The sequence below is a fragment of the Gallus gallus genome, chromosome 2 (genome assembly GCF_016699485.2).
Source record: "Gallus gallus isolate bGalGal1 chromosome 2, bGalGal1.mat.broiler.GRCg7b, whole genome shotgun sequence".
Lineage (NCBI taxonomy): Eukaryota > Metazoa > Chordata > Aves > Galliformes > Phasianidae > Gallus > Gallus gallus.
In genome coordinates this window covers 129673422-129683840 of record NC_052533.1, presented here as the reverse complement: position 1 = coordinate 129683840, position 10419 = coordinate 129673422, and the positions used below count along the sequence as shown (strand labels likewise).

At 41.3% G+C, this 10419-nt stretch overlaps 2 long non-coding RNA genes across 9 annotated transcripts in view; one reads left to right on the top strand and one right to left on the bottom strand.

The window, feature by feature from the left end:
• Positions 1-695: 695 nt before the first annotated feature.
• Positions 696-3891, bottom strand: LOC121109531. Its single transcript, XR_005855777.1, has 2 exons — positions 2578-3891; positions 696-1962 (listed from the first exon to the last, which is right to left on the bottom strand). It is a non-coding gene; the product is annotated as an uncharacterized LOC121109531 (long non-coding RNA).
• Positions 3892-6653: 2762 nt separating this feature from the next.
• LOC100859898 overlaps positions 6654-10419 on the top strand; it is a 47655-nt gene continuing 43889 nt past the window's right edge. For all 8 annotated transcript variants that reach the window (XR_005855766.2, XR_005855774.2, XR_005855769.2 and 5 more), the window contains exon 1: positions 6654-6723. This is a non-coding gene — a long non-coding RNA (uncharacterized LOC100859898). The remainder of the gene's footprint in view (positions 6724-10419) is intronic.

Here is a 10419-nt window from a genome sequence, read left to right as displayed (position 1 = left end):
CTTCCCACCAATATTCCTTTACATTTTGTTGCTATGTGACAGATGGCAGCAGAAGGACAACCTGACAAAATGCCATCTGACATGGAAGTGTGCATGAAGCAAAGGTGTGGAATTGAATTTCCCCATGTAGAAAAAATGGTACTCACTGACATTCACTGACACTTGCTGAACGTTTCTGGAGACCAAACAGTGGATGTGAGCACAGGGAGGTGGTGGGTGGTGTGTTACAGCAGTGATGACAGAGACAGTGGGTCACCTTCACTGATGCAGATATTTGCAAGTGTGGCATGCAGACTCTTGTTCATCGCTGGCAAAAAATGTGTAGCTAATGGCAGTGACTGTGTTGAAAAATAGTGTTTGGTAGCTGAGGCTTTGTCATATCAAAGACTCTTATTGTGTTTTTCTATCTGGAAATAAATAGGAGGCAATAGTTTCAGAGCGACCTATTTATATGGCCCTGAAACAGTCTGCTATCACTTGGTGCCAATGCAAGAAAGGAAAAATGAAGTAAAAAAGCTGGATAAAGACAGAGCAGAAGCCTGCCCTGCCTGCCACAGTGCTTGTTTAAAACTAGCTAGGGTTTAGCCACAGAAGCTATGTGTCAGCTTTGGGATGGTTAATTCTCCCTGTGTGCTCTTACACTGGGGAAAGCTTTGCTCATCTCCAGCTACAAATAGTCAGAAACTGAACTACAGTTATATTTAAACCAGACATTGTTTATTCAAGACAGAGAGAGAGGGAGGGAGAGAAAGAGAGAAAGCACTGACAATGCCAAAAAATAAAATAAAATCCTGACAAGAGCTTTGCTAAAGGAATCCAAACTTCACTGTGAAACAGTGGTAGCAGTAACCTTCCACAGCTCTGACTCCCTCCCTGATATCAGCAGTTCCTGACAGGTTGCCCAGAAGGGAGGCTGCTTTTCTTCACCTTCCAAAGCATTTGGTACTTGCTTCCAATAAGAGGCTGTGGCAACACCCTTGGGCTCCAGCAGGATAGTAACTCTGAACTGTGCTCATCTCAGTTCAACAACACTGCGGACGCTGCTTGAGAACTGCTTTAAATCAATGCATTACCAGATGCTCAGCCCTGCCAGCTTTGGCAGCTGTGCCATCTGTCTCAGTCCCCATGATGGAGTAGACTTCGTGGACAGTTTGCAACTCCCAAGGGTTTCTGTGCACAGAGCACACAATGCCAGGATGTGCTACCTGGGCTCTGCCATTAAAACACGAGGAATTAATCCATCCAAATGGCCCACAGCAACAATGGAGGTGATATCTGTTAAAAACTGTTTCCCTCAATCTGCATCCCAGAAGGAGTAATCTTTATTTTCATGTAGAACTCCCATTTTCATAAGAGACGACAGGCTTGGATTTAAAATCTACAAAGGCTTTTTAAAGTTCTACCTTCTTTCTTGTATCTTCTTGCTGAAGTCTGGAGAAATTGTTATCACTTGCCCTTGGAATTCAATGCTTCTCTCTTTCCAGGCAGCCTGGAGGATCTTCTCCTTATCTCTCATTTCCACTAAAGTCACAAGCATTGTGTTCTTGGAAGGAGTACCCTTGAGTTGGTTGTGGGTGAGCATTTCAGAGCATCAATCAATGCAGGAAACAGCCTCATTCTCTGGCAACTCCCAAATAGTAGATTGTCATTTTTCTAGGAAAATGCTAGATCCTTTCAGTCACTTCCAGCAGAAGATACTGAGTGTTATTCACACCGAGGGGCTGGTTGAAATACTAGCTTGTTTCTGGGAAATTCAGCTCTCTGAACGTGGGTTATATGGCACATTTCAACAGATCTTTATTTAGCCTGCATACAGAAGGCCTCTATGTGTCTGACCCATTGATCTGTACAGTCAATGTGATTTTCCCACACACCAATATAGAACAGGAATACTCCTCAGCTTTGCTGGAAGCCAGACACTATCCAAGAGACAAATCCAAGGTCTGCATAGATAATCAGGACCTAAAGAAAGAATGCTGCTGTTGCAATCTAAAGAAAGAATGCTGCTGTTGCCTTCCCATTCTTTTCTTCTTCCTCACTTTAGAAATCAGTGAGTCATGTGCAGAGATGTGGGATGAGAGAGGGGGGAGGAAAGAGTTGGCACAGAACACAATTTATGATATGTCATTTAACAGAATTTATTCCATGTTTTTCCCTTTTTATTTCTCCTTCTAATTCTATTTATTAGCTGAGATTGCAAAGACTTAGTAAAAAGGTTTATATAAAAATCAACCTTCCCTCACTGAGTATTGGACAGATGAAATTACATGCTAGTACATAATGGATTATTACAGTAGTGACATCTTCACTGCAAAGTTTAAAGACCTCGCTGGATTTCTTGAAGAGATGGAGAGCAAAGAAATCCACAGATTCCCATCCTGTGACCCTCCAATGTTCACATTTGATTAAGCTAATACAAGGGCAAACAGCTCAAAATCAAATAAGAAAGAATGCAATGAATTCTGCTGTGCCACATTCATAACATATTGGGATTAATCTCAGCAACCCCATCTCTCACTGAGAGTGCAGAGAAGCAGCAACCCAGCCCATGTGGAAACACTCCCATGTCTTCCCTACCTGCCAGAATTTCTTTGGAGACACTTCCAGCAGTGGCACTTCCTGCACAGCCCATCTCTTACATTTTAGTACCTTGTTGCAGGCAAGATCTTCATCAAGAATAAATCAGTTGAGCTCCACTGATAGCTGTGAAATCATATCAGTGTAAACCAATTTAGAGAGCGATACAATCTTGAAACTAATCAAAGTGTGCTTCATTAGGAAACTTTCAAGATTCTAAATTCAATAAAATTAGGAGGTTGTTATTTAAAAAAAAAAATGTAAGGAGCACATATATGGAAATTTTCGACTTTTCCCATCTACAGATTAACCAGAAATGACTTACAGATTTGTCAAATATACATATTATTTGAAGTCAGTGGAAATTTTATGAATAATTTAATCCTCAAATTGTGTATCTTCAGTACTTATTAAGAATTTTTTATCCACAGTCCGAGATATCTATTTTTGTTTTGACTGAACATACAGATCAGTGATGGATTTCTGCTCATTAGTATGAATTTTATGTTGTTGCACGTAAGATTTACCATCCCATAAATAATATCAGCAAACTCATTTGTTAGCATAGCCTGACAAAATGAACACAAAAAGAATATAAGCACAGTTGAATATAATGTAGTTAGAGACTGGATCATCACAGAATTTGACCTTTTCAAAGCCTCTTTGTATGAATCTAGTTTTAGTATGCTGAGAAGTAGTCAAGTCTTTAATATATTTAGGGGGAAAAAAATGTGAATTTATGTTCTTTTATACCTCTTTATATAGTCTCAAAGGGAACTGAAAGCGTATGCTGATGAGATGATGCGATAGCAACAGCTGGGGAAGAGGTAGAGACAAAGAGCCGGGCAGAAGATGGACTCTTGGCACACAATGAGAAAATAGTAAATTCAATCTGTAAATACACTGTGGGCAGAGGGAGGCAGTACCTGTTCTGAGATCTCTTTGGTATGGTGTGAGCCAGGAGTCAAAATTACCAGGACTAGTTCAAGAGATGGTCAGAGATGTCGGTGGCATAGAGAGGTTGTGAGATTAACTTCGCACCCAAGCTCTGCTCGTTTTGTGCCACAGCTCTCTTTCCTTGCAGGAATTTGTAGCAGTCATGGTGTCTTCCTGAGATTTTTCAGAGATGAAGCAATCTGGGATGCCACCGGGTTCAAGCCTGGCCCAAGGTCCCAAGAGGATGACCTGAGCCTCCTGAGGGATACTGTGGAGCATGGTGGCTCTCTGAAGGAGGCCAGTGCTGGGCTCCAGAGAGGGGTATTTTCCTTTCCACAGTCTTCATGAGTCAGTTTGCTTCATGTAAGGCCTGTGAGTTTATTTCTGAAATAACCTCCTGCAGTGCAAGTCTCTATTTGCTCCCATTTGATATCAGTTTTCTCTTAACAGTGACAGTTTGGTACAGCATTACCCTTGTATTATGAGAAATATTATGGCTATCTTGAAAACAGTCACTTTCTGTCCACCATAGCTTCAGGCTTTCCTGGGAGCCCACCTCCCCAGCCTTCTTGTGAAAGTATACCAAGATGTAGAAGACTTAACTGGCCGATTTCTTTCTATACCCAACTATGAAACTTCATGTTGATATTAAGGGTTTAATAATTCTGGTGCAATAAAGCACCGGGAAGCCCAGTGTAACAATCTTACACTGCTACGTGTGGATCTTAAGGAAGCTCATTGACTGGGCATTCAACCTACTTTCAGGGTTCCTACTCTTTCTTCCTCAGTCCTCCACACTCCCTTTTCATAGAGCATATTGACTGAAAGATGAGAAAAATGCAAAACCCCAGCTTGCAAAGCATTTACAATCTCGGCTGAGACATAAGTCACACCATCATGGAAACTTCCCAGTAGTCCCGTAAGATTTGTATATGTAATCCGTAGTCACCACTTGTAGGATAGAAGAGAAAATAATTGTAAGCATATGATGTTGAAAATTTTTATGGATGAAGGAAAGATGAAGAAAGAAACACTGACTAAGAAAGAAAAAAATAAAATAGGAGATGATGTTGCCCTGGACAGAAAATCTGTACTGTTGGAATGAGTTTGTGTTAGGAATTCCTTTGAGATGAGGCTGTTTATGTAGCCCATCATCGATAAATAAAACATTCACAAACTAGATCAAGATTAGAGCAAGGAGACACTAAAAAAAACTTGATGATGAACAGCTCTTTTATGCTGAATAAATATGCCAAGACTCATGAGTTGAAACTGTTAAAAACTGCTCATTATTAACTTTAAATGTTCAGCAGAAAAATGAGAGCCATAAGAAAGAAACCTCTGGAATAATTCAGAGTATCTGAGTACTGCTGCTCAATTTTGGCTGAAGTTCTTCCGCTTCGGGACATTTGAACTTTGAACAATCTTTTGTAAGTACGAAGGAATCTGTTTAGCATAGTCAGCCTCTACTGTGGAAGTAAAATTGGCAGTGAAATGGAAAATGATTTAAAAAATTGTGTTTATCATATCACTACTCAACATGTATGACAGTCTATACAGAGCACAGGGGTGTTGGGAACAGCTTGTCCAAACTATGGGATGCAAAAAGGTTACTGCCAGGCAGTCTGTGATGGGGAAAGCATATCAGAACACTGAAGCAATGTCACTGAATAAAGCCCTGGGTTGCACCAACATTTACTGCCACATTTCAAGGCACAAGGGGCAGCAATCTTTGCACAGCTTCTATTCTTGAGTCTGAGAACTGCAGCAGTGTAATGAAGTCATTTTCCAAGAAACTGGTAGTAAATAGAGGATCTCTCATACCAGTTGAGGAGACATCACAAATGGGGACGGCTGGCTGGAATAAAACTTCAGTTTTTGCCTGGATCTAGATCCAGACAGTGTGGGTCTGCTGTGGGATTTTTAGAGCAATTCAGTTAAACCTGGGAGTTATTACTGTTTCATTTGTCATATAGCCTGTGTGACTTTCGTCTTAGTGTCACATGCTACTCACACTTGGATTTCAGTTTGATTACATTCTTAAGGACAAAAATCACGCTTATTTAGAGATTATCCAGTCTCCAGCATGAAGCAATCCTATATCCTAATCCAAATATACCTCAAGGGTTTGACCCAGGAATGGCCAGTCCAGGCACTATCACTGTGACTGATGGTGTAGGTTTGCTGTGCAGTTACCTGTTATCTGAAGCATCAGCTACCAAAGAGCCAGTTTGGTAGTTTGGTTAGCTTCAACAGGCGTAAATATTTACTGAATAGCTCAATAAATTGTAGATGATGAAAGCAAAGTGTTAAATGCATGGGATCCAGAGATCTCTACTCATATCCAGGAGAACAGACTCTGAATTTGGTCGGATAAATGGAAGCGGTGTGAAAGAGGAAACATGGTTTCATATCTTTTCTGACTTCTGGCAAAACACATTTTATTGTTTATCTGTTCATTCACTGATGAATATGGAGGTACCTATTTGGCATTAGTGACGGGACACTAATCTGAGACAGAAGATAAATCCTGCTTGCAGATTGGCAGCTGACTGCCTGTGCTCTGTTCTGTAAGCTGCCCCTCTCCTGCAGTTGTCTCTTTTCCTCCACCAGTGAACTGCCCCAGCAGAATCTGGATGGGTCTGGGTGGGGAGCACTGCGGTACTGGCGCTGACTTGGTTGTTCCCCAGCGCTGTGAGGTTAGTTAGCAGTGTGCTGGCACGACTTACTTGAATGGGACTGCTGGACTGGGGCTAAAGATGTGAGACTTCAGACCTAGTTACAACAAGTGTCTTACCAAAGAATCTGGGTTGCTAAGTGGGCATCCTGACCGACTCCAATTCACTTCAGCTTATTTTAAAAGCTGCCTCATTCAGCAAACAGTGATAGTCACGTTACAACTGGTGGCCGAGGGTAATTTTTCAACAACAGATTTTCACGTACGCTTCCAGAAAACAGACTCGGGGAAGGGGCTGTGACAGATCTCACGCCTTCCTCTCGCCGAAGGAGGATCGGAGCAGCTCCGGAAGCCGGTGCCGGAGCGCGCTGGGCTCAGGCCGCTAGGGGCTGCTCTCCGGCCGGCGCTGAGGGCGCGGGCCCGGCTGTGCGTGGGCAGGGCGCGGCGGGGGGCGAGGCCTGCTGAGCAAACTGCTTCCCTGTCAGCGCGGTGCCGTTCCCACCCCAGTTCTCGTGTGAAACAGTTGTGAGTAGGTGAGTTATCTGGGCTACCTTCTATTTTTATGGCACAGTGAGCAGAGGGAAACCATGCAGCAATATTATATACATAACACAGGTCTTGCAACTCTGTTTACTTTTCCTCCCCTACCACAACGAGTGAATCAGTGAGTCAGATTATATACACACAGTTTGGCTGGTATATATTTGCATGGGGACGCTTGTTTTTTGGACAAGTGGTGTAGATCACCCAAAGATAGGGTTTACTTGTCCCTTGGTGCATAGGGACCCAGCAGGCTGTGCTCAGAAACCAACAGCTTTTCCATAAGCAAACACAAATAGACAAACAAACAAAATATAGTTCTCTGTTATACAAACCTAAGCACTTCTGTATCAGGGAGGTGGCTGTCCCTCCCTGCCCTCATGAGGTCTCACCTGGAGTACTGCATCAGGCACGGGGTCCCTCACTCAGGAAGGACGTGCAGCGTTTGGAGAGGATCCAGAGGAGATCCAGGAGGATGATCAGAGGGCTGAAGCACCTCTCCTATGAAGACAGGCTCGAGGGAACTCACTTGTTCAGTAAGAGAAAGCTCCAGTGAGACTGATTTTTAAAGGGAGCTTATAAGCAGCAGAGAAATCTTTTTTTTTTTTTTTTTTTTTTTTACATGGGTAGATATTAATAGGGACAAGAAATAATGGTTTTAAACTAAAGGAAAGGGATTTAGGTTAGATGTGAGGGGAAAGTATTTCACAGAGGGAGGTGAGGCACTGGCACAGGTTGCCCAGAGAAGCTGTGGATGCCCCATCCCTGGAGATGTTCAGTGCCTGTTTGGAAGGGGCTCTGGGCAATCTGATCTAGTCCTTGATCTAGCGGTTGGCAACCCTTCCTGTGGCATGGGGTTGGATCCAGATGATCTTTGAGGTCCCTTCCAGCCTAGCCATCCTATGACTCTGTATTCATATGATCATGAAAACTGATTTTCAAATCAAAATTCTCTCTGCGTAGATTTTTCTAAATTGTTTACACTGAATTCTAAACAAAAGCATCTGCAGCAGTGCTCCACAATTACATTCTAACAAGAAAGCCAATTTAAACCCTTTTTTCTCTTAGTTTATTCCATAACAAATGATGTGTTATTTTTGTGAAACTAAATATATATTTTTTTAATCTGTTCACTTTAGAGATTTTCCTTTGTATTGACACAAGCCTCTTCAGTAAACAAAAATGTGGGTCAAGATCTTGGCAAGAGAAATGGTAGAAAAGAATCATGTATAAGCCACTTCATCCAATTTTGAGCCATTTTTTAGCTGTTGATCCTTCTGTTTCTTTCAGGGGTCAGGCAGTGGCCACAATAGTGTTTGCAGATCAAATTATTTTCTGCTGCTGATGATGCAAATTCCTTTCTTCTGAAGTTATTTGTGTCTTTCAATTTGCTGAAAACCTGTGGCTGTAATTTCAGTAACGTCCTTGTAAGGCAGCTTCAACTTTATAAACTATTGTTGCTAACTGTCTGCATGCCAGATAGAATCCCTAGTGCTTTGTTGCTATTTGGAGTTACACGTATCTTTTACTTTTTTATATATTATTAGTGATAATTAAAAAAAGCTTACAAAACTTAAATTACAGTTTAAAAACAAACAAACAAACAAAACTCTCCAAAATACTCCAGGTTGCTGTATTCTTTGTCTGCCACTGCAGCCTAGCTTCTATAAAGGAGACCAGATGAGCAGATGTGCACTGGCTTTTGGCTTTATAGTCCATAAGTTCCCTCACCTATCAAGCTTCTACAACTAAACCCTGAATGCCCTGTTTAATATCTGTCACTGTCTGTTTCATCTATCGCATTGACTGGTTTCTGGGAGCCATGTGGCAGACAAAGCTTTGTCTGTGCTTTGCTCTATACTCATTCCAACCGGTAGGAGCTGCTCTCTTCTTTCTTTCCAAGTTACAGATAGTACTGAGGTGTTTTTGCATTTTATTTTTAGCACTTTCTTTTATAAATATTGTGACTTTAAGTTACTTTAAGTTTGCATACAGATCTTAAATGGCTTTTGAAACTAAGCTGAGAAAATGAATTTGTGACACAAAAAGGCTCATCACCATGGACAGAGAGGCTTCAAGGGAGCAGAAGCAGCACCCACTCATTTCAAGAAGCTGTCTCTGTTCCTGATGGTGTCGAGTGAAGGAAAAGGAGAGTACTGCTCTGCAGGGAGTTAGTGCTGGTCTTGTCATATGCACAGAGCTCAAGGGTTCACCAGCAAAACCACAGGGAATGCCAGGGTGAGGTGAAGTGGGAGCGCAGGAGGAAAGTTGTTGACTCCTTGACTCTGAACTGCCAACTTCAAACCATTGCTGAGCTAGAGAACACTGGATGTATATGGAATAAAAAAAATGTCATTTCAAGTTTCAGCCTTCAATTAAAGGTAATTTTGAGACATGTTCTGATTTTTATTTAATTTGAAATTGGTTTTGAAAATATTAAAATAGAGATGAAATTAAGAAAAATTCCTAAATATACTTTCTCTTTGCCTCAAACGAGCAGAATTGTTTTGATAACTTTTTCTTTCAGCTTTCTAATGGGATGAGGTAACTCACCCAAAACAAATGTATCTGTTTTGCTTACATCAGCTAGTTTCCAAAATTCCAGTGTGCATGAAGCATGTAGTCAGGGGGCTGTATGTAGCTGATGGAGTGGTGAAATCTCAGAGGTAGACAAGATAGGAGGCCCAAAAGGAGAGTGATGTACAGCTCTGGCATCAGGCAGAAAGCAGACTGGGTATGTGACACATCACAGAGAGTTTGAATGTAACACATTGAAAAATGACTGAATCACAAGTTATTCTGCAGAATTTCTATAGGATTGGGTTTCTAAACTACATTAGGCAGCCAATTGTCTCTTATTTGTCTTATTTTTTAATGACAGATGTTGATGATAAGACTGTACCTGCTCTTGCAGTATGGCATTTCAACACATAGCCACACTGATGTTCAACTGAAGAAAATCCCAGATCCCAACAAATCCTGATTTAGGTAGAGATAGCCACAAAATATCCTAGCTCGTATATACGTAAATGAAGATGTCATTGCAGTTTCAAAAAAGGTCTTTCTAGTGTGAACATTCAATGCTTCTTAATTCCATCTCTGTCTCCTCTTGGCCCGCTTTTCTGACTGAAGAATATGAATCCTCCCAGTAACACATTAAGTGAACTCACCTCTGTCACATGTTGTTCTTTCCATCTTTCTCTCATCCCGTCATGACAGAAAAATATTTATCCATCTTGTTGATTCAGGCAGTTATGAAAGGTAAACAGCAGCATTTGAAGCAGGGCACATGAGGTTTCTTCTCTCGTCCGGAAAGTCTGTTATGGATAGCAGACCAAAGTATGAGAATTGTATTCCAAAATAGTTTCCCAGATTTCTTAACATCTTCAAAACCAGAGCAAAGACCAAGCCATTGCAAGCATTCAGTTGTCTTCCTGTTATATCAGTACAGGACAAGAGTCAAGATGTATATAAGCAGAATTTTGGTGTTCAATTTCTATATTGCTGTAAAATAGGACAGAAAAAAAAAACCTTCAGAAAAATAAAGATGAAGGATATATGCAGAAAAAAAGATTCATTAAACTGTTTTAGAAACAGTGCTAAAAAGGGTTACTGTGTATGTTGTCCCTAGGCTCCCAGTTATCCTGGGGTGTCCCAGCAGAATAACTACGGAACATTGTGCTTCTTGG